This window comes from Mobula hypostoma, chromosome 13, assembly GCF_963921235.1.
Source record: "Mobula hypostoma chromosome 13, sMobHyp1.1, whole genome shotgun sequence".
In the NCBI taxonomy this organism is placed as follows: domain Eukaryota; kingdom Metazoa; phylum Chordata; class Chondrichthyes; order Myliobatiformes; family Myliobatidae; genus Mobula; species Mobula hypostoma.
In genome coordinates, this window is record NC_086109.1 from 56372828 (window position 1) to 56396881 (window position 24054).

The 24054-nt window shown below is 40.3% G+C and overlaps 1 protein-coding gene across 6 annotated transcripts in view; it reads left to right on the forward strand.

Annotated features, from left to right (window-relative positions):
* tcf12 (transcription factor 12) overlaps positions 1 to 24054 on the forward strand; it is a 379444-nt gene that overhangs the window by 192113 nt on the left and 163277 nt on the right. The gene's annotated exons all lie outside the window — the stretch shown is intronic.

Consider the following 24054-nt stretch of genomic DNA (forward strand, 5'->3'; position numbering starts at 1 on the left):
GCCAAACTCTAGCCTGTCTAGTCTGTCTCCAGTACAGGAGTTCCAGTCAATATGTGGAAAGTTAAAATTGCCTACCATAACAACCTTATGTTTCTTGCAACAGTCTGCAATCTCTCTACAAATTTGTCCCTCTAAGTTCCACTGGATGGTCTTTAATATAGCCTTATTAATGTGATCATGCCTTTCTTATTCCTCAGTTCCACCCATAACACCTCACGAGTTGTCTGGCCTATCCTGACTGAGCACTGCTGTGACATTTTCTCTGAATAGTAATCCCTCCATGCCCTGAGCTCATCTTCCTTTCCTCCTTTCCTGCAATACTTCTTGCATTGAAATATACGTAACTAAAGACATCAGTCGTACCGTGCTCAATCTTTTGATTCTAGACTTCAAGGTCTTAACATCTGTCTCCATACCCTTTCCACCATCTATTCTGGCACTCTGGTTCCCATCCTTTGCAACTCTCGTTTAAACCCCACCCCACGCAGCACTAGCAAGCTTTTCTGTTAAGATGTTAGTCCAGTTCAGGTGCAAACCGTATCTTCTGTACAGGTCCCACCTTCTATGGAAGGCCCCATGATTCAAAAATCTTATGCCCTCCATCCAACACGAATTTCTTAGCCACGTGTTAAACTTCCTATATCTGGCCTCGCAAATGGGCTAGTTAGCAATCCTGATATCACAACCCTGGAGGTTCTGCCCTTTAGCTTTTACACCTACCTCCCTGAAGTCAATTTGCAGATCCTCATCACTCTTCCGACCTATGTTATTGGTACCTACATGGTCCATGATCTCTACTTAAGAATGCTAAAAGCCTGGCAACTGAGAGGCAAAATACAGTCTGGGAATCTTGTTCTTGTCCACAAACCTCCTTTCTTTTCTAACTAATGAATCCCCTATCACCACAATACTCCTCTTCTTGTCCCTTCCTTTCTGAGTCACAGAGCCAGGCTCAGTGCTGCAGACCTGGTTGCTGTGACTTTCCTTTGCTATCTTATTCCACCCCCCCGCCCCCCCCCCGACTCCCAATGGTATCCAAAGTGGTATACTTATTGTTGAGGGGGATGGCCACAGGGGTACTCTACGCTGGCTGTTTAACCCCTTTCCCTTCCTGACTGTCACCCAGTTTCCTGCGTCCTGCACTTTGGGTGTAACTTTCTCTTTATATGTCCTACCTATCACCCCGCCTCAGCCTCCTGAATGATCCAGAGTTCATCCAATTCTAGTTGCAACTCCTTTAACGCGGAGTGTTAGAAGCTGCAGCTGGATGCACTTCTTGCAGGTATAGTTGCCATGGACTCATAGTTTCATCCTCTTATTTATTTTCAGCTCTTTGGTTTTGCTGAAGTTGTTGTGGCACCATTCACCAATCTCCCTCCTAAATGCCGATTTGTCGTCACCTTTGGTTCAGCCAATAAGCCAATAACTTAACTGTACTTGGACCTGTACTTAGCCTCACAGTTATAAATACATGAAATTAAAACAGAAATTGTGAAGGAGAAGGTATGAAAATATCATGATAGGCAAAATCAAAATAAAACACTCAGATGTTAAGTACACCAGCTTAATAAAAGAAAGAGTAGTGTTTATTATGGACAAAAAGTACAGAATTTAATGCAGAGAACTGAGCTGAAACCTTTGACATGTTGCATCAATAGGGAATGGCTGATAATTCGGAGGATGTTGAGTGTGTGGCGGCATAAAGGTTTTTGGAAGTTATGTTCGGAGGCCATGATGTAGGCAGGTTGTAAGTGAATTTTCTGTAGCCATCAGTACTAAAAACAGAAGGGTCCAAATGATGCTGATGTTGTGGTTAAGATTGTTAAATATTGGAGATGTAAACATGGAAAAGGAAGTCAGTAGTTTTGAGGGTTACAGCTCTTCAGGAGCTAATGTTTAAAATGTGATTATTGTTTCTGCGCTTTCAAATAGTGTTTTTTTTAAGTGAAATATTGTTTTCCTGAATCCCTCTAATCCTTCTGAACTTATGTCATATTTGTATATCTTTTTAGAATCCTCTTTGGGTACTGTGATGGCCAAAACTGTACCTGGCAGTCTAGCTGTAGCCTTACAAGTGTCTTCTGTTTTTCTGGTATGATGTCCTTGTTCTTGTATTCTGTGCCTTAGCTGAAAAAGGCAAGAATGCCATAAACTGTTCAACGACTTTTTTTAATCCATCTTGTCTTAGAACATAGAACGCAGAACTGTACAGCACAGGAACAGTTCTTTCAGGTACAATGTTGTGCTGAACTAAATAAATTAGTAATCAAATGGCCAATTTAACTAATCCCCTTTGTCTACACAATATCCTTATCCTTGTATTTTCTTCACGTTCATGTACCTATCTAAACGACTCTTAAAAGTCCCTAATGTATCTGCTTCTACAACCACCCCAGGCAGTGCATTCCAGATACTCATCACTCTTTGTTTAAACAAAACAACTTGTCTTTCACATCTCCTTTGAAATGACCCCCAGTCCAGTCACCTGAAATGAAATGCTTGCCCTTTCGTATTAGACCTTTCAACCCGAGCAAAAAGATATTGTTTACTCTAACTGTGCCTCTCATAGTCTTATAAACCTCCATCAGATATCCCCTCAGCTTCTGCCACTCCAGAAGAAACAATCCAAATTTGTCCAACCTCTAGTTATAGCACATGCCCCCTAATCAAGGCAGCATCCTGGTAGATCATTATTGTGCCTTCTGCAAATTCACAACATCCTTCCTATAATCCTGTGAACAGGTCTGAGTGCTATACTCCAGAGGCGGTCTAGAGTTTTATAAATCTGCAATATAACTTCTTCATTTTTGACTTTAATGCCTCTACTATTAAAGGCAAGCATGCCATATGCCTTCTTAAAGAGTCTTGCCCTTAACAGTGTACTGTCTTTCTAGATTTGACCTACAATGGTGTAGCACTTCACATTCAGTCAGGTTAAACTCCATCTGCCTTTCTCCACCCATATGTGCAACTGACCTATATCTCGCTGTATCGTTTGGCAGTCATCTAAACGCTACACAGCACCACCAATCTTTGTATCGTATGTAAACATACTAACCCACTTATCTACATTTTCATACAAGTCATTTATATACATCACAAACAGCAGAGATCCCAGTACGGATCCCTGCGGACGCCACTAATCACAGACCTCCAGCTGGAATGTCCCGTAGACCGTTGCCTTCTGTCTTCTATTAGGTTGGTCAATTCTGAATCCAAATGGACAATTTACCATTGATCCCATGCATCTTAACCTTCTGGATGAGCCTCGCAGGAAAGTCCTCGTCAAATGCCGTATTAAAGTCCACGTAGACATCCTTTGTCAATCACTCTCGTTATCTTGTCAAAAAACCCAATCAAGTTGGTAAGAAATGACTTACCCTACACAAAACCATGCTGGCTGTCCCTAGTTAGGTGATGGTTTTCCAAATACTCATAAATTCTTTCCCTAAGAATTCTCTCCAATAACTTCCTACCATTGCTGGAGACTCACTGGTGCATAGTTTAAGGGATTGTTTCTGGTTCACTTCTTGAACAATGAAACATTAGCTATTCACCAGTCCTTCAGGACCTCACTTGTAGCTAGAGAGGACACAAGACCCCAGCAATCTCTTGCCTTTCTCTATAGCCTGGGGTATACCCCATCAGGCTTCTGTGGGCTTAACTACCTTAATGATCTTTAAGAAACTGAACACTATCTCCTCCTTTACTATAAAATGGCATCGATCTCTCTATTCTCCATGCCCTTCACCTTAGTAAATACTGATGCAGAATGCTCATTGAGGACCTTGCCCTCAGTCTCTGTATGCAAGCAAGTATTCCCCCTTTTATCCTTGAGTGTTCCTATCCTCTCTCTAGTTATTCTCTTGCTCTTTATAGATGTGCAGAATGCCCTGGATTTTCTTTAATCCTACTTGCCAAGGACTTCTCATGGCTCCTCTTGGATTTCCTAATTCCCTTCTTGAGTTCTTTTCTGACTGCTTTATAATCCTCAAGGTCTCTGTTTGATTCTAGCTTCCTAAGCTTTATGTACTTTTTCTTTTTCGTCTTGACTAAATTAATCGCCTCCCTTGACATTCATGGTTCTCTTACCTTGTCATGCTTGTCCTTCCTTCTGACTGGAACATATCTGTCATATACTCTGTACAATTAGTCTTTGAACACTCTCCACTAGTTGGATGTGGACTTGCCCAGTTAACTCTCCCTAGTTTCTGCTGAATGCTTGTAATTTGGCCTGTAATTTGATATTCTCTCATCAGGTGCATACTTACCCATATCTATCACTACCTTTAAGTTCAAGGAGCTGTAAGCACTGTTCCCTAACTGCTCCCCATTGAAAGGTCAGTCACCTGGCCAGGCTCACTACCCAACACCACGGCAGTACAGCCCCTCTTCTGTTGAACTATCTATGTAATTTACATAATAAAAGTACTTTCCTGGATGCACTTAGCAAACTCTGCTCCATCTAAACCTCTTGCACTAAAAAGGTCCCAGTTTAAACCCCATTATTTCTGCACCTTTTCTTTAATCTGCCGTATATTTATTCCTCAATGCCCCGTTGGCTCCTGGGGGTAGAGTCTGTAGTAGAATAGTCTCTGCATGGCTACAACATCATAGTTCCACGTACCGGCCCATGCTATTAAGTTCATCGCCTCTACCCATAATACTTGCAGCATTAATATGCACATGTTTTCAGACTATCTGTCTCTTTGTATCTGTTACTTTGCTCATACAGGTTTCCCCCGCCATCCGAAGGTAGAGCGTTCCTATCAAACGGTTCGTAAGCCGGAATGTCGTAAAGTGAAGAAGCAATTACCATTTATTTATATGGGAAAAATTTGTGAGTGTTCACAGACCCAAAAATAACCTACTAAATCATGCCAAATAACACATAAAACCTAAAATAACAGTAACATATAGTAAAAGCAGGAATGATATGATAAATACACAGCTTATATAAAGTAGAAATACTTTTCCACAATCATTGCCTGCACTGTTCTCCGTAGCAAAGATCTCACGCAGGCATCGTCGGCAAAAACATGGCGCAAGCGCTGTCCAGTAACCGTTAAGCTATGAAGCTGCCAAATCATACCAAATAACATGTAAAAGTACAGAGCCGATATAAAGTAGAAATAATGTATGTACAGTGTAGTATCACTTACCGGAATTGGGAAAGTGCGGAGCACACTGATGATGGTGTGTTGGGCTGAGTCGTCGGAGGTTCGGGTGGTGCAGTGGCCCCCACCCTCCGGGCAGCGACCGATACCAATCTGCGAAGCATGCAGCGGTAGCTGGGAGGCACACAGCACATCTTTAAGAAAAAAGCAGAAATATACAAGCTAATTAATTAGGTGCTGCCCGGCACGTAATTGTTGGCCCAGATCAGTGCAGATTGCATTGCCTCTGATCCCATGGTTACTCTGCATTTGCTAATATCAGCCATTTATGGTGTATGGCTAAGTGTTTTATGCCCAACCGAAATGTATGAGCACTCCCTTCTACAGGTAGATTTTCATTTTCCATTTTAGGTCATATGTCATCATTGGAATCATCTTACAGCCTAGAATGTCCTGACCAACTTTTAATTAACAGTACTTTCATTTCCCCATCAGTCTTCTGTGTAGGGTTCTGTCATACACTTTACTGGAAACCACTTTGACCATCATAAGTACAATTCCCTTATCAACTTTTCTTGTAATCATAAAAGAATATAAGAATTATAAGTGCATAGCCTTGTATGCCTGCTCGATTGTTCAAGATTATGGTTGATAGATAGATAGATATACTTTATTGATCCCGAGGGAAATTGGGTTTCGTTACAGCTGCACCAACCAAGAATAGAGCATAAATATAGCAATACAAAAACCACAAACAATCAAACAACAATATGCAAACTATGCCAGATGGAAGTAAGTCCAGCCAGCCTATTGGCTCAGGGTGTCTGACCCTCCACGGGAGGAGCTTCAAAGTTCGATGGCCACAGGCAGGAACAACCTCCCATGACACCCAGTGTTGTATCTTGGTGGAATATGGCTGGAGTCCAACAGCAAAAAGTTCAATATCCGGTCTACAAACACGTTCCTCGATCATAATATGACCAGGATTGCACCATCCATTGTTAAATCAGAACAGCAAGTCCCCAACTCCTTTATGCTTACCGCTCTCAGTGCACTTCCGGTCAGCCCGAACAGTCTGGAAGCCCTCCATGGAAAAGTTTTGGTTGGATGTGTCCTCGTGCAGCCCCGTTTCAGTAAAACACATAACACTGCACTCCTGAAATGTTCTCTGACTCCTGGCTAGCGCCGTCAACTCATCCATTTTATTACCCACCGAACTCCTCTTCTCCATAAGTCTCTGTTGTCTCGACCTGGTCCTCTTTCCTCGCCTTTGTGATCCCCCTTTGCATCCTCTGTGTGCTTTCCTCCAGATTTCAGCCAGGGTGTCTGCCGCTCTGTTCGCTAAACTGGCCGGCTGAGCGCAATCAGCTGGTGCCTGGAATAAACAATGCGACCATACTGCTGCCCCGCTGATGAGACGTGTCCGAATGTAACTATTTCCAGCGCTAAAAACCCAAATAAAACTCTCTCCACCAGCATGTTAGAGAGGGTGCAGCTTCAACGTGTTACTGTGGGAAAAAAAATACAAAAAATAATGTAAGTTAAAAAAGTAAGAAAACTTGATGCTTTAGTGCTATCTTCCTGTCCTAATTGCATATCTCTGATTCTCAAAACTTCCATAGTCATATTGATCTTTCTTGCATATTCTCAGTTCTCTTAAATAAAGAATTCTAAAGATTCCTTGCCATTTGGTTGCAGACATTTCTTTAATTATGTCTGTGATGGCTGGCCCCTTAGGTTAAGACTGTGACTCAATCTGCTTCAAAGGTTCGATGGCACCCCTCAATCCCAGGATTCAATCTGATGAATTTCCTTTTCCCCCTCTCTGACAGAAGTATCCTTCCTTATGTGTGAAGGGCAGATCTGCACAGCATGTCAGGTGTGGTTTCGTCAGGGTCCTATATAATTAGAGAAACGTTGCTGAGCTTATGTCAGCATACTGCTTTCCTTTCTAATAGTTTGCTGTACCAACATGATAACTTTTGTGAATTAATGTATAAAGACCCATAGGTCCTTCTCCTTCACCATTTAACGAATAACTACTTTTTCTATCACAGCTGGTATTTTTATACATTACGTTCCATCTCCGTGTTCTCTCTTGTTTATTTGAACTGTTATTTCTCCTGACCTTGCTGTTCTTACAGCCAGACAGCTTTATGTGGCTATCAAACTTAGAAATGTTAAATTTCATCTCTTCACACAAATCTTTGATGTAGATTGTTAGTGCCCAGCATCAATTCCTATAGCAACCTATTGCTCAGACTCCCACCTTGAAAGTGACATTTTTTAATTTAGTTTTTTTTCCATTGGCCAGTGCTCAACCCACACCAGTATTATGTTTTATATTTCCCTGTGTGGCACCATTCTGAATGAAGGCTTATGTCACTTCTAGTGTTTTCTCTTTGTCTGTTCTGCTAGTTATAACCGCAGCACAATACAAGTGATTTGTGAAGCATAATTTTCTTGTCAGAAGTCCATCCTGACATCGCCCCGTTATATTATTATCTTCTAAGTGCCCTATCACCCCTTCTGTAATAAGAATTCCAGAATTTTTATCCACAGCTGTCTCTCATTTTTAAAATAATGATGTTACATTTGCAGTCTTCAAAGCTGTTGAATTTTGAAAGATGGGGTCTTATTGCCTTTCAATCATGTTAATCTTCCACCTTTAGTTCTGTTTCATCACCTACCTGAACTCACTACTGTCCTCTGCTATTTTCAAGGACTTTTTTTTTTGTCCTCTGTGAAGACAGAAACAAAAATGCTTATTTAATTACCAGTGAAAAATCTTCCCTTTCACTATGTACAGGTTTCCCATTAGTTAATCTTTTCCTTTTTTAAATATGGAGATATTTTTGCTATTTTATATTTTTGTGAGTGTACCTGTATTCAGCTTCCTCTTATCATTGTCGTAAAGCCTCTATTTCTGAATACTGATATTTTCCTCATAAATCAGGGCCATTGCTATTTTGATGCAATAAGTCTTGTTGATTTAGCACTAATTGGGCCATGCTGGACAACTTGTCCTGATCTTTTTAAAAAATTCTGCATTTAAAGCAACTTTATTTTTTAACTGTGTATTTTCTTAGATGTTGGTCATTGTTTCTTAATCTTTAAAAAATAGTTTCCCGTATACAGTTGCCATTGTGTACTTTCAATCCAAGAAGCTGGTTTCAGATTGAAATAAATCAGTTTCAATCTTTACAGTAAAATTCAGAATTTTCTTTCAATGGTTTGCTCGCTACTGGTTATAAATTATATATTAATTGATGCATTTTTGAAATAACAGTAATATATGTGGCGTCTTGTGGTCCATCAGATCGGCAGCTGTGGCAGGGAGGGTTGGAGGATGATGGTCAGAGCATGTGCCATTTGTTAATTTTGTTCCCCTTTCAAGGTTGCCTGATTTTTTTTTCACCTCCCCCCTCCCCTGCTCCCGTGGCCTGATGACCTGCATTACAATGTTTTTGCAGAGATATCAATGAAGTGGGTGGATGCATTGATGATAGATTCTAAAATGCATTGGTACCAAATATAATTCTGATACTTAATAAAGGAGGGAGAGAGCAAAAACAAGTATAAACCAGGCAAATTGCCATTAGTAATGAGAACAATTCTGGAATGTTATTTTTAAAGAAATGGTAACAGGATATGTGGAAAATAATAATGGGATTGAGCAAAGTCAACACAACTTCATTGAAGGGCGACTATGTTTGACAAATCTAAAATTGTTTTTGAAGTTAGTTTCCCAGCAGAATGGCTGCTAGGGAGCTAGTAGATATTTTATGTTGGATATTTTTGTAAGACAATGTGAGATCTTCACCAAAATTAACATGAAATTTGGGTTAATATACTGTTTGGTTAAGGAATAGTAAACGGTCATAAATAGATCAATGTGAGTTGGGAGTTCGTGATTAGAGAGGTGTTGCTGGGATTGCCGATAGGGAACCCCAGCTGTTATAATTACTATGATAATTTAGATGTGGCTACCAAGTATAATTTTCCTCGTTTGCCGATGACATGAAGTTGGAGCATTGTGTTTTATGAGGAGAGTATAGAGAGGCGTAATGTGGATGTAGCAGTCACTGTGAATGGGTGAGGTCATGGCAGATGGAAGTAGTGGGAAATTGCAAGGTTATCTACTTCAAAGGTCAAAGTATACTTACTATCAAGGTATGTATATAGTGTACAACCGTGAGACTCATCTTCTTGAAGGCAGCCACAAAAAAAAAGAAACATAGTAGAACCCCTTTAAAGAAAAGACCATCACACAAGACCATCAAACACCCAATGTGTGTGGGGTGGGGGTGAGAACAAATCATGCAAACAAAAAGTAAACAAATAACATTAACCGCAGTGTCCCCAAAAGTGAGTCGACAGCCACAGAGCCGCTGAGGTGAGTGAAGCTGGTCCAGGAGCACAATGGCTGCAGGCCACAGCCACAGAATCAGTTCAGCGCTATGCCCATGGTTGCAGGCAACAACCGCAGAGTTAATTCAGCACTGAAATGCTTGATCAAATTTTACAAATAGTAAAAAAAAGTAAACATAAACACAAGTAACATGAACTGCAGAGTCCCCAAAAGTGCTTCCACAGCTGCGAAGTACGTTCAGAACTGAGGCGAGTAAAGCCTGACCAAAAGCCTGATGGCTGCAGGCAACAGCTGCTGCTGAACCCAGTGGTGTGCCACCCAAGACTTGGAAGAAAAAGCTGTAAAGAGTGGATTTTTAAAAAATAGTTTTAAAGCTACTGGATTTCAGATGATTCTGGGTATTCTTTCACATGAATCTTTCGAAATAAAAATGTATATGACAATCAATTTTGAAAGCAAATGGTATGTTGACCTTTATTGCAAAAGAGGATTTGAGTACAAACATAAAGGTCTGTTATTAGAATTGTACAGGGACCTGTTGAGATCCAGGGTCTGATTTCTGTACTTAAGATAGGATATGTTTGCAATACAGAGAGTGCAATTCAAGCTCACTAAATTGGCTCTTGTGTTGGGTTTGTTGTGCAGTGAGATTACATAAGTTGGCTTGTACACTGCAGTGTATAAGAATGAAATGGTGAACTCATTGAAACATACAAAATTTTTCAGGGGCTTGATGGGAAATGCAAAGATTATTTTCTCTCTGCTTGAGATGTCCAGGGCAGAACTGAGAGTAAAGGAAATTCCTTCACTTGAAGGTTTGCAAATCTTTGATATTCTTTGCCCAAGAAGACAATGGAAGACTAGTCACTACATCCTTTTCCACTTGTTCATATTACTTTCCTAAAACTAGTTGGACAATGGTAGCATAGCGGTTAAAGTGACACTATTACAGCTCTGGGCATAGGAATTTGTAGTTCATTTCTGGCTTCCTCTGTAAGGAGTTTCTACATACTCCCCGTGAATGCATGGGTTTCCTCTGGTTGGTCCAGTTCCCTCCCATAGTCCAAAGATGTTTCAGTTAGTCATTATAAATTGGTTGTTATAAATTGTCCTGTGATTAGGATAGGGTTGAATGGGCTGGAAGGGCCTGACCTGCACTGTATTTCAAAATAAATAAACAGCAACAGAATTTCTCTTGAACTAAGATTTTAGCATCATCTACTCCTTTACTCAACCTGTGCCACAATAAAATTTAGCGTGATTTATGGATATTTACTCTTTTCTTAAACATAGTACACTCCCTCCATTTTCCTTGTGTCCAACCAGGTTTTAAAGTTGAGCTTTCTTTTTTATTCACAAACTTTTAACATGTTTGTAGTTTAGTTTACCCATGTAAATGCTTACAGTTCAGAAATGATTCACCAGTTGGGAAAAAATTTGCAAAGTCACTTACTGCAGAAATAAAATAATTTGCTCACACAGAATTGTTCCTGGATTTTTACAATGAACAAACCACAGTAAATTTTCAGTAAGGAATATAAAAATATCAAGATATTTTCTGAATAGTAAACTAACATTTATAATTATCTGGTCATTTATAGTTACCCAGTTGGACACAAGGAAACTTGTACAGGATACAGCTATATATATCGTTAACTGCAGCTATAGCAGCTAACCATTCAAAGGTTAAACAAGTTGCAAATTAAAAATCATGGTCTATTTTAAAAGTCACAAGAGTAAACTTTAATATTTCTAATTTTCCTACCTTGAAATTTTTTAAATCTTGTATTTTTTAAAATTGTGACCCCATCCTAGAAATCAAAGGAAAAGAATTTTAAAAGGATCACCTTTTGCCGATTTTGCAGTCTTGTTTACATGGTGACTGTGCAGATAACCACCTTCCTGTGAATCCTGAGGCTTCTGTGCCACCTTCCTGATGGCAACAGCAAGAAGAGGACGTGACTGGGTGGTGGGGCTCCCTGATAATGGGTGCTGTTTTTCTGCAACAATGCTTGGTGTAGATGTACTTAACGGTGGGATGTCTTTACCTTTGATGGACTGGGCTGTATCCCCTACTTTTTGTAAGATTTTCTGCTCAAGGGCATTGGTGTTTCCATACCGAGCTGGGATGCATCCAGTCAGTATACCACACATCTATAAAAGTTTGTCAGATTTTTAGATGTCATGCCAAATCTTCTCAGACGTCTAAGGAAATAGATGCACTGCCATGCTTTCTTCATCATTGCGCTTGTGTGCTGGGCCCAAGGTAGGTCTTCTGAAATGATAACACTAAGGAATTGAAGTTGCTCACCCTCTCCTCCTTTGATCCTATGATGAAACCTGGCTCATGAACCTCTGGTTTCCTCCCCCTGAAGTCAATAATCAGCTCCTTGGTCTTGTTGACCTTAAAAAAGAGATTGCTGCTGTTATAGAATAAACTAAATTACTGCAATGCAGTTTTTACTGGCCTTCCAGAGCAATCTACTGACAAACTTGAATTCATTCAGATGCTGTTTCTAGACTTTTACCTAGAGTCAGGATGAAGGAGCTTATCAGTCCCGACCTTACTCCTCTGCATTGGCTGCCTGTATCTTTTAGAACTGGGTTTAAAGCGCTCTTACTTTTTTTTTTAAAGCTCTCATTTGGCTGGGACTTGTGTACATCACAGAATCACTTTTGTTCTTGTAATCCCACTCAAGCTCTCAGGTCTTCTTCAGCTGGTCTCTTAAACTTAGGCAATCTCCCTCAAAAGAAAATTGGCAAGTCAGCTTTTTTTAAAACTATGTTCCTAAAGTATGGAACTCAATACCTTAAAGCTATAAGGGATGCTGATTCATTTGAGCGCTAGCTCAAAACTTAGTTAACCTTGCATTCAACTAACATCATTTTGTCATTTATTTTTATATTTGCAGATTATTACATTGTAAAGCACTTTGAAGTACATTGTATGAGAAAAACTCGTCGTTATTATTAAACCAATTTTGCTGTAAGTTAGACATGAACAATTTCAATGAGCCAATTAACATGAATTTTATTTATTGTCTTCCTCTGTGCAGTCACAATGTTGCAGCAAAAATGTCCCACATTCAATGGCCTTAAAGTATCAATGCATGTTGCATTGTTTGATAAAGTATCTTAAAAAGTTCAATGTTCAAAGTAAAATTTATTATCAGAGTACATACAGGTCACCACATACAGCCCTGACATTCTTTTTCCTGCAAGTATACTTTAGCAAATCTATAGAACAGTAACTGTAAACAGAATCAATGAACAACAAACTGCAAATGCAAATACAAATAAATAGCAACAAATAATGAGAACATAAAATAACAAGATAAAAAGTCCTTAAAGTGAGACCACCAGTTGTGGGAACACCAGAAATAGAACGGGTATAGTTATTCTCTTTTGTTCAAGAGCCTGATGGTTGAGGGGTAGTACCTGTTCTTGAACCTGGTGGGCTGTGAGTTCTGAGGCACTTGTACCTTCTACCTGATTGCAGCAGTGAGAAAAAGCATTGTCTGGATGGTGAGGATCTTTGACAATGGATGCTGCTTTTCTATGACAATGTTTCATGCAGATCTGCTCAATGGTTGGGAGGATTTTTCCCGTGATGTATTGGGCTGAATCCACTATGTTTTGTAGGATTTTCCACTCAAAAGCATTGGTGTTCCCATACCAGGCCATAAAGCAGACAGTCAATACACTTTCCACCATACATCCATAGAAATTTGTCAAGTTTTTTAATGACGTGCCGAATTTCCACAGATTCCTGAGGCACCATTGTTCTTTCATTTATATGATGTGTCAATAGAAAAGATTGTCATGTCAATTTCCAAAGGCAATGATGTAATTTTGATTACAGTACTGTGGGAAAGTTTCATGTAACACTTTTTAAGAATTAACCAGCTGCTATCCTTGTGCTATAAACTTGGAAGTTTTTGCACACCTGTTACCTACGTTCCTACCTTGTAAAATTATTAGAAAATTTGTGGGAGAATATGTGTAAAGACAGGTCTGCTATCAGCCGAGAGCTGCCTGTATCTGAAAACTTGTCATTTTAAAAAAATCACTGCAATTTTTTCAGCTGGCATAGCTGGGAATGGTGTTTTATTGTTTTCAGGGGAGGAGTATCTATATGCCACAGGAAGCTATGTCTTCATTCGTTGTACCAATGGTGTCTGGACTGCTGTGGGCTAGTAAGGTAGGGGCTCAGAGAAACACAGATGGTGATCAGGGAGGAGGGAAAGTAATGGCTAGGGCTGCCAAGTATACGTATATTGTGTTTCATTATGCAGAAGGGTGAGTAGCTTTTATACACTGATTTTGAAACTTAAGTCAAGTGTTTGTTTCTATCAGCTTCTCAGATCAGGATGGTACTGTTAATCAGTCTCATGGACCAATGGCATTAATGTTGAGTGGCATGTAGATTTTCCCTGCTAGAGACTGATACCTCATGTCTTTTTCTGATTATTTCCATAAACTAGAATAGCAAACCTTGCAATTGAACCATAGTTTCTGAAGATAATTCAACACAGTTCAAAGTAAATGTATTAGCAAACTGTATGTATGTAACCATAAACAACCTGAGATTTATGTTCTTGCGAACATGCTCAGTAAATCCAGGAAACACAATAGAATCAATGAAAGATCACACACAACAGGATGGGCAAGCAACCAATGTGTAAAAGACAACAAACTGTGCAAATACAAAAAGGAAGAAATAATTATCGATAAGTAACCAGTAAAAATCAAGAACATGAGGTGAAGAGTACTTGAAAGTGATTCCTTAAGTTGTGGGAGCAGTTCAGTGATGGGGCGACTGAAGTTGAGTGAGATTATCACTTTTGGTTCAAGAGCCTGATGGTTGACAGGTAATAACTGTTCCTGAACCTGGTAGTGTGGGTCCTGAGGCTCCTGTACCACCTTCCTGATGGCAGCATTGAGAAGAGAGCATGGCCTATAAGTGGTGGTGGTTCCTGATGATGAATGCTGAATGGAAAGCGGCCAGTGAGTGAGTGGGCCAGTGAAGGAGTAGAGCTTTGAGGCTTTGACTTGAGAGGCTTCGACGAGAAGAGGTGGAGGACAAGCTTGCTCGCAGTTAGTCTTTACAATGTCTCCTTAGACGGTGATGTGCCCCTCATGTGAGATGTGGCAGTCTTGGGGAACTCCCCTCTCCCGCAGAGTCACATCTGCCAGAAGTGCATATGGCTGGGCGATCTGGAAGACCGTGTAAGGAATCTGGAGCAGCAGCTGGATGACCTTCGACTCATAAGGGAAAATGAGGCAGTCATAGATGAGAGCTACAGGGAGGTAGTCACACCTAGGCTGTCAGAAGCAGGTCGTTGGGTGACAGTCAGAGGGGGGAAAGAGAAGGTGAACAGACAGGTAGTGCAAAGCACCCTTGTAGCTATTCCCCTGAATAATAAGTTTACCGTCCTGGATACTATTGGTGGGACGACCGACCACGTGCCCCCAGGGCCCTCAGGGCCCCCAGCACTGAGTCTGACCCTGTGGTGCAGAAGGGTGGGACGGAGAAGAGGAGAACTGTAGTCATTGGAGACTCTATAGTCAGGGGAGCAGACAGGAGATTTTGTGGACGTGAGAAGGACACCCGCATGGTTTGTTGCCTCCTGGGTGCCAGGGTCCGGGATATCTCTGACCGGGTGCATGACATCCTGGTACGAGAGGAAAAACAACCAGCAGTCGTGATACATGTAGGGACCAAAGACATAGGCAGGAAGAGGGATGAGGTCCTGAAGTGTGAGTTTCGGGAACTAGGCAGAAGGCTGAAGAACAGGACCTCAAGGGTGGCGTTCTCAGGATTGCTGCCAGTGCTACGTGACAGTGATAGTAAGAATTGGAGAAGATGACAGTTGAATGAGTGGCTGAGGAGTTGGTGCAGGGGGCAGGGTTTTAGATTTTTGGATCATTGGGATCTCTTCTGGGGAAGGTGAGACCTGTACAGATTGGATGGGTTGCACCTGAACTGGAGGGGGAGCAATACCCTTGCAGGTAGGTTTGCTAGCATGGTTCGGGAGGGTTTAAACTAATTTGCAAGGGGGATGGGACCCAGAGCGATAGAGCAGTGAAAGAAGTGCATGGAGTAAAGCCAGATCTAACATACAGAGAGGCTTTGAGGAAAGAGAAGCAGAATAAACGGTGTAAAGGTAGTAAGGTAGAAGGGCTGAAGTGTGTGTACCTCAATGCAAGAAGCATCAGGAACAAAGGTGATGAACTGAGAGCTTGGATACATACATGGAATTATGATGCTGTGGCCATTACAGAGACTTGGCTGGCGCCAGGGCAGGAATGGATTCTAAATATTCTTGGATTTCAGTGCTTTAAAAAGGATAGAGAGGGCGGAAAAAGGGGAGGAGAGGTGGTATTACTGGTCAGGGATACTACTGCAGCTACAGAAAGGGTGGGTAATGTAGCAGGATCCTCTTTTGAGTCAGTATCGGTGAAAGTCAGGAACAGGAAGGGAGCAGTTACTCTACTGGGGGTATTCTATAGGCCCCCTGGTAGCAGCAGAGATACAGAAGAGCAGATTGGGAGGCAGATTTTGGAAAGGTGCAAAAATAACTGGGTTGTTATCATGGGTGACTTTAACTTCCCTAATATTGATTGACACCTGGCTAGTTCCAAGGGTTCAGATGGGGCAGAGTTTGTTAGGTGTGTCCAGGACGGATTCCTGTCCCAGTATGTGGACAGGCCGACTAGGGGGAATGCCATACTAGATCTAGTACTAGGTAATGAACCGGGTCAGGTCACAGATCTCTCAGTGGGTGACCACTGCTCCCTGGCCTTTAGTGTTATCATGGAAAAGGACAGAATCAGAGAGGACAGGAAAATTTTTAATTGGGAAGGGCAAATTATGAGGCTATAAGGCTAGAACTTGTGGGTGTGAATTGGGATGATGTTTTTGCAGGGAAATGTACTATGGACATGTGGTCGATGTTTAGAGATCTCTTGCAGGATGTTAGGGATAAATTTGTCCCGGTGAGGAAGATAAAGAATGGTAGGGTGAAGGAACCATGGGTGACAAGTGAGGTGGAAAATCTAGTCAGGTGGCAGCATAAATGAGGTTTAGGAAGCAAGGATCAGATGGGTCTATTGAGGAATATAGGGAAGCAAGAAAGGAGCTTAAGAAGGGACTGAGAAGAGCAAGAAGGGGGCATGAGAAGGCCTTGGCGAGTAGGGTAAAGGACAACCCCAAGACATTCTTCAATTATGTGAAGAGAAAAAAGGATGACAGGAGTGAAGGTAGGACCGATTAGAGATAAAGGTGGGAAGATGTGCATGGAGTCTGTGGAAGTGAGCGAGGTCCTCAATGAATACTTCTCTTTGGTATTCACCAATGAGAGGGAACTTGATGATGGTGAGGACAATATGAGTGAGGTTGATGTTCTGGAGCATGTTGATATTAAGGGAGAGGAGGTGTTGGATTTGTTAAAATACATTAGGACGGGTAAGTCCCTGGGGCCTGAGGGAATATTCCCCAGGCTGCTCCATAAGTCGAGGGAAGAGATTGCTGAGCCTCTGGCTAGGATCTTTATGTCCTCGTTGTCCACGGGAATGGTACCAGAGGATTGGAGGGAGGCGAATGTTGTCCCCTTGTTCAAAAAAAGTAGTAGGGATAGTCTGTGTAATTATAGACCAGTGAGCCTTACGTCTGTGGTGGGAAAGCTGTTGGAAAAGATTCTTAGAGATAGGGTCTATAGGCATTTAGAGAATCATGGTCTGATCAGGGACAGTCAGCATGGCTTTGTGAAGGGCAGATTGTGTCTAACAAGCCTGATAGAGTTCTTTGAGGTGGTGACCAGGCATATAGGTGAGGGTAGTGCAGTGGATGTGATCTATATGGATTTTAGTAAAGCATTTGACAAGGTTCCATATGGTAGGCTTATTCAGAAAGTCAGAAGGCATGGGATCTAGGGAAGTTTGGCCAGGTGGATTCGGAATTGGCTTGCCTGCAGAAGGCAGAGGGTCGTGGTGGAGGGAGTACATTCAGACTGGAGGATTGTGACTAGTGGTGTCCCACAAGGATCTGTTCTGGGACCTCTACTTTTCATGATTTTTATTAACGACCTGGATGTGGGGGTAGAAGGGTGGGTTGGCAAGTTTGCAGACGGCACAAAGGTTGGTGGTGTTGTAGATAGTGTAGAGGATTGTCAAAGATTGCAGAGAGACATTGATAGGATGCAGAAGTGGGCTGAGAAGTGGCAGATGGAGTTCAACCCGGAGAAGTGTGAGGTGGTACACTTTGGAAGGACAAACTCCAAGGCAGAGTACAAAGTAAATGGCAGGATACTTGGTAGTGTGGAGGAGCAGAGGGATCTGGGGGTACAGGTCCACAGATCCCTGAAAGTTGCCTCACAGGTGGATAGGGTAGTTAAGAAAGTTTATGGGGTGTTAGCTTTCATAAGTCGGGGGATAGAGTTTAAGAGTCGCGATGTAATGATGCAGCTCTATAAAACTCTGGTTAGGCCACACTTGGAGTACTGTGTCCAGTTCTGGTCGCCTCACTATAGGAAGGATGTGGAAGGATTGGAAAGGGTACAGAGGAAATTTACCAGAATGCTGCCTGGTTTAGAGAGTATGGATTATGATCAGAGATTAAGGGAACTGGGGCTTTACTCTTTGGAGAGAAGGAGGATGAGAGGAGACATGATAGAGGTCTACAAGATAATAAGAGGAATAGGTAGAGTGGATAGCCAGTGCCTCTTCCCCAGGGCACCACTGCTCAATACAAGAGGACATGGCTTTAAGGTAAGGGGTGGGAAGTTCAAGGGGGATATTAGAAGAAGGTTTTTTACCCAGAGAATGGCTGGTGTGTGGAATGCACTGCCTGAGTCAGTGGTGGAGGCAGATACATTAGTGAAGTTTAAGAGACTACTAGACAGGTATATGGAGGAATTTAAGGTGGGGGCTTATATGGGAGGCAGGGTTTGAGGGTCAGCACAACATTGTGGGCCGAAGGGCCTGTACTGTGCTGTACTATTCTATGTTCTGTGTTTCCTGTAACAGTGCTCCTTGTGGATGTGCTCAGTGGTGGGCAGGGCTTTACTTATAATGTACTAGGGTAAAACCATCCCCTGTGAAATCAAATTAGCTGGTAGGGTGCCGCAGTAGCATAGCAGTTTGCCCAACACTATTACATCTTGGAGAACCAGAGTTTGGACTTCGTTTCCAACGTTGTCTGTAAGGATTTTGTACATTCTCCCCCTGACTGCATGGGTTTCCTCCAGGTGCTCTGGAGTCTGCCTACATTCTAATGAGGTGTGGGTTAATTGGTCCCTTGGCTGTATCTGGGCAACGGGTGTCATTTAGCTAGAAGGGACCATGCTGTATCTCAAAATATAAAATATAAAAATATAAATAAATGGTTTTGAATTTTACCAGCATTTGTTTTACTGGGAGCAATTATACCATCTAATTTGGGCCATAGACTCCTTTTCTGTAGAGTTCACTTTTTAACACCAGAGCAAAGGCAGTGGGACCCGATGATGTTCCTGCTGTAATGCTGAAGGTTTGTGCTCTTCAACAAGTTCTGCTTTCATCAAGCTGTTATCGTAAAGTTATAGACTTGGCAACAGTGTGGAGACTTGCTAAATATATTTTGATCCATACAGAGCAGGTTAATACAATCCAGCTAATTATTGCCCTGTAAATCTATTCAGTCATCACAATCAAAGTCATTGAAGATGTATTGATAGTATTTTAAAGTTACAATGGTGCATTTATCCAGCTCACTGATGATTGAGTTTTTCTGGGATTACTCAGATCCACATTCCAGCTTTCTTTATTGATTGTATTTTGGCCTAAAAGACGTGATTCTGCTTGTTGGAGTCTGATTGTTCTCGCCTTAGAACATGATTGTAGTGATTCTACAGGGATGTGAATTAGGCATAACTCTCTAGAGCTGCATTATTAATGCCCTTTCTCTTATAAGGTTGGGATTTTCTCATATTTAGTTCCATTTAGAACCCTAGTTGATGAAGCAATCCACACTTCCACAAAGCTAGACGTACAAAATTCAGGCACAGACTGACAAATACATTTAACATTGGTGCCACACAAATGCAGGCAATGATCATCAACATCGATGTTGTTCTCTTACTGGAGCTGCCCAACAAAACTATGAGAATATTTTTGCCATATGAACTGGAGTGATTCAAGAAGCTGACTTTTCTACTACCTGAAGGATAATTAGTGATGACCTACCCAGTGATGCCTATATTCTAAACCAAATTTAGGAAGAATAAAGATTTACATTTTCAATTTGGTAATGGCACAGACTTTACCTTAATCTTTGCACTGTGAGCAATGTGAAACTAAGGAAAAGTGCACACACAAGCATAGATCCTGGTAACTCAGTGAAACAAAGTACAAGAGGTGGCAAACGGAAGGATGAATAGAAATAAAGAGATGGCAAAGTCAACATCATTTTTATAATTGGATCTAGAAAAAGAATAGTAGGAACTGTGTGACTCACTTAAAAATTGATAATGGTAATTTCAATTTAGGCCAAAGTTGAAAATAAATGGCAGAAAAATTGGAAAAAATTATTTTGTGTGTTTATATTAATCAAAAAGGATGGCATGCTAGATATGTCAAGGTAATTAATATTAACTGTGCTCTTCAAAAGAAAGATTTGACATCGTTGAAGCTTTAAGTGTACTCCAAACCTTTCTTAGCAAGTTTCTTTTCTTTACACTGGAAATTTACAGCTGAAGAGATAAAACCTGTTAGTTATCTGGTAAATGGCCTAACATCTGTTGTTGGAATCGATAACTAGGAACAGTGTGATTAATTTTGCCATGAGTCACTCCGCTGGAAAAAAAACCTTTAGGAATTGTTTAAAAAATTCATTTAGTTGAGAAAAAGCACAAAAACTTGTTGCCTTGGTAGATGTCGAGGGCAATTGGTAAAATCCCTTATAGGAGACTGCTAACTAAAGCTGAAACTCATGGAATTCAAAACAAACTATTGATCTTTTAAGGAGTTTATTATGATCAGGATATATTGGCAAAATGTACTATACCGGGTAAACTGCATGGATCGAGGTTGTGTCTCAGTTTGTTCTGTTAATGACTTTGATGGTCTAGAATCCAAATGAGCGAAGTTCTAAATAGAGAACTGATACTGTAAACAGTGTGGTTGGGACAATGAAATTACTAAGATATTAAAAGATTAAGTGGCTGGTTAATTTAAATGTAGGCATATGTGAAGTCATTAACCTTTGTCTTTTCATGCTGCCATTGAGATCGAGATTAAAATGCAGGTGGGTTGTAATTATGTTGTAGTTATACAAAATCTTGATTTAGATCAGAAATTAGAACACTCTAGTAACAATAAATTTTGGTGAAAACCCTCAAGACATTAAGGGATGAATGAAAGATGTTCCACTGTTTGAAGATCCAGGACTTGGGGAATAATTAAAAAAATTAGAACCAAGCCTTTAAAGAATGAAGTTAGGAAGCTCTTCTAAAGTATATGTAAAGGGTTATAAAAGTTTCATTTTTTCTGCCACAAATGTCAATTAGTACTAACTTGTTTATTAGGGTGCCATTGTAGCCTAGCAGTTAGCACAACGCTATTACAGCTCAGGGTGTTGCGGAGATTAGAGTTCAATTCCGGCACCTTTCTGCAAGGAGTCTTTGTAAGTCCTCCCTATGGAATGTGTGGGTTTTCTCTGGGTCCTCCAGTTACCTCCCACAACCCAAAGATACACTGAGTAGGTTAATTGGTCATTGTAAATTATCCCATGATTAGGTCAGGGTTAATTGGCATTGTGGGGATGATTGAAGTGTTGGAAGAGTTTATTCCACACTGTATTGCTAAATAGATTGATTAGTCTCAGATTTTAATATAGTTAACAATAATGTGAAGGGAAAAGGGTATCTGAAATACCTGCAGTTACATTGTAAGGAACTTTAGAAACCACTGGTTCGACTGCACTTGCAGTATTGTGCACAGTTATGGTTGCCATACTAATGCAAAGATGTCTTTGATGGAGAGAATGCAGAAGAAAGTCACTAGGGTGTTGCCATATTTGGAGGACTTCAGTTCTGAGCAGAGATGGTACAAGTTGAGCTTACCTTCCCTCACAGAAAAAGGGAAGTTGATAAGGTAGATAGCCGGAATCTTTTTCTGCAAGGTGGAAGTATCAAAACATGATGGCATAGGTTTAGGTTAGAGAAAGGTATTGTAAATGGGATTTAAGGGGAAAGTTTTTATGCAGAGGATGGTTAATATTTGGAACTTGCTGGCAGAGGTGGTGGTGAAATCAGGTGCAATTGCTACATTTAAGAAATATCTGGATAGGTGCACAAATGGGCGACGCGTAGAAGGATAGGAATCTAATATAGACAAATGGGACTGATGTAGATGGGCTTAAAATATCAGCATGGACTCAGTGAGATGATGGACCATATTTCTGTGCTCTATACCTCTGACTTTACAAATGGTTTACATAATGTGCTATCCAGATTCCATGCTTGGTTTTCTTTTCGTTTTAGCAATAGCTGGAGTCATGTTCAGTAGTCCATCCAGTGGAGCAAACTTGATGTCTTTCTCATCTTTCAGCCTCTTGCAGCTACAGTGTGATGCTCCCATTCCATATCCCAAAGGCAGGAGTGAGCTGAATATTGTGGCCACCAAGCTTTAAGTGGTGAAATCTAGTGCCCCATCTCAGCAGGACACTTACAGTTTTTGTCTGTTTGCTCTTGTCAAAGACATTTTCACAGTTTGCAACTGCTTTGTGTACTTATAAAATTTAAATTTAATGCATTTGCGTTTTTTCCAAATAAAATAGTTAAATTTATCAAAATAGTGAAATTATGAAACTTCACATGTCTGATGAATGTTAGCAATGCCATTGAATCCCGAAGAATGTTGGTGAGTGCAGTGGCAGAGTTGAAGGCTACTTGTGCTGGCAGTGTGCAGACACAGAAACTGAAGATGAATGCAGTGATGGAGGCTGGATGGGAAGCCAATTCATTGTACTTGACCAGGTTCATTGTTCTTGATTTACATCAGTAGATGAAAACAATGTTAGACTTAAACATCACTAAACTTTACATCTGTTTATTGTATTGCAGCATTCTGTTATTTTGTACTCTGGGTTGCTTGCTATCTGTTTCTCCACTAAGCTAGATTAGCCTGATTACTGTGGCAAGATGCAGTTGATGGATGACTGTCATTATCTCCTCAAGTCTGCAAGGCCTTTTAGCGTCAAAGATGATAATTAAAATTTGAAGAGATTGCCTTGAAGCATTGTGATTTTGCAGATGTTTTTGTCATTCAGTAAAGATTTTAAGTATTTTTGTTGCCAATAATGTAGAATCAGATATTTATCAATTTTTCTTTCTTTCAAGCCTCAATAAAGCAATTAATAGCTTGCACATCAGCCAATACTTGAAGCTTTGCAAGGTAGTCGAAAGGATTAATAGAATCTTGTCCAGGAGAGTATCTGGAGAGTATCATAATCAGAGTCTCTGTTGCTGTTGATCTCATTTCTAAGATTTTAAAAGAGCTTTTATGAAACTGCTTTCCTTGTATGGCCTTATTACTTGGAACTAAATGAATATTTTAAAAAGCTAACCATCACCAAATCTGCTGTAGTTTGATTATATTTTATACTCTTTTTAGAGATGCTTGTTTTAAGTGTATGTTCAGATGTTTTTAAGAATCACACACTAAAAAATAAATTTTAATTTTGTAAATTACCTAAAAGGAATAGATGAAAATCATTTAATATTCAAATCATTGAATATTTGAATGTTGAAGGATATGAAGAGGTCTGACTTCTTTATTGAAATACATATTGTAGCCTCCGTTTCACAGGTTTAGGGCAGATGGCTTGGGCCTGCAACACTGAAATACTACTGCATTTTTCATCAAGCAGATTATCTTGCTGAATGCTTAAAGCTCCCAAAGGAGATATGATCAATATTTATTGATTTCACAGAGCCATGGATTTAACTATTGATTTTTAACTGTAATCAGCATGCAGAAAATAGGAAACAATTTAAAAAGTGAAATGTTGTAACTTATACTACATTAAGTGAGAATTTATTATGAATAGTAGTGTAGATGAATAAAAGTACCATGAAGCACATTTTTCTAAACGTAATGATATTTCTTCGATGGATTTTGTTTTTGTATAATTGTAATAATTGAGATTATTAACAAATAATAGCCAGATAATGTTTACTTTCTAAATCAGTACAACACTGAAAAGCAGTTTCCCTGTTGTGTATAGTTTAAAGCAAGGTTACTGATAGGCTACATCTGTGCAAAATGAATTTTTGAAACAAAAGTAAAATCTATTATAATTATCCAGGTGATTTTCTAATTACAAGTGATAAGAATTTCCATCACCTTTTGAAAAGTAGATTTCCAATGTTGAGTACAGATTTCTGATGTAGTGTATAATTTTAGACCTCAAAATATGTATTATCTCATGAAAGATCTAATTCATGTTCTTGTTCAAATACAATCTACAGCTAGTCCTTTTGGAAGTATAACAGGCTTCCTCTTATTTGGTGCCACACAATTGAT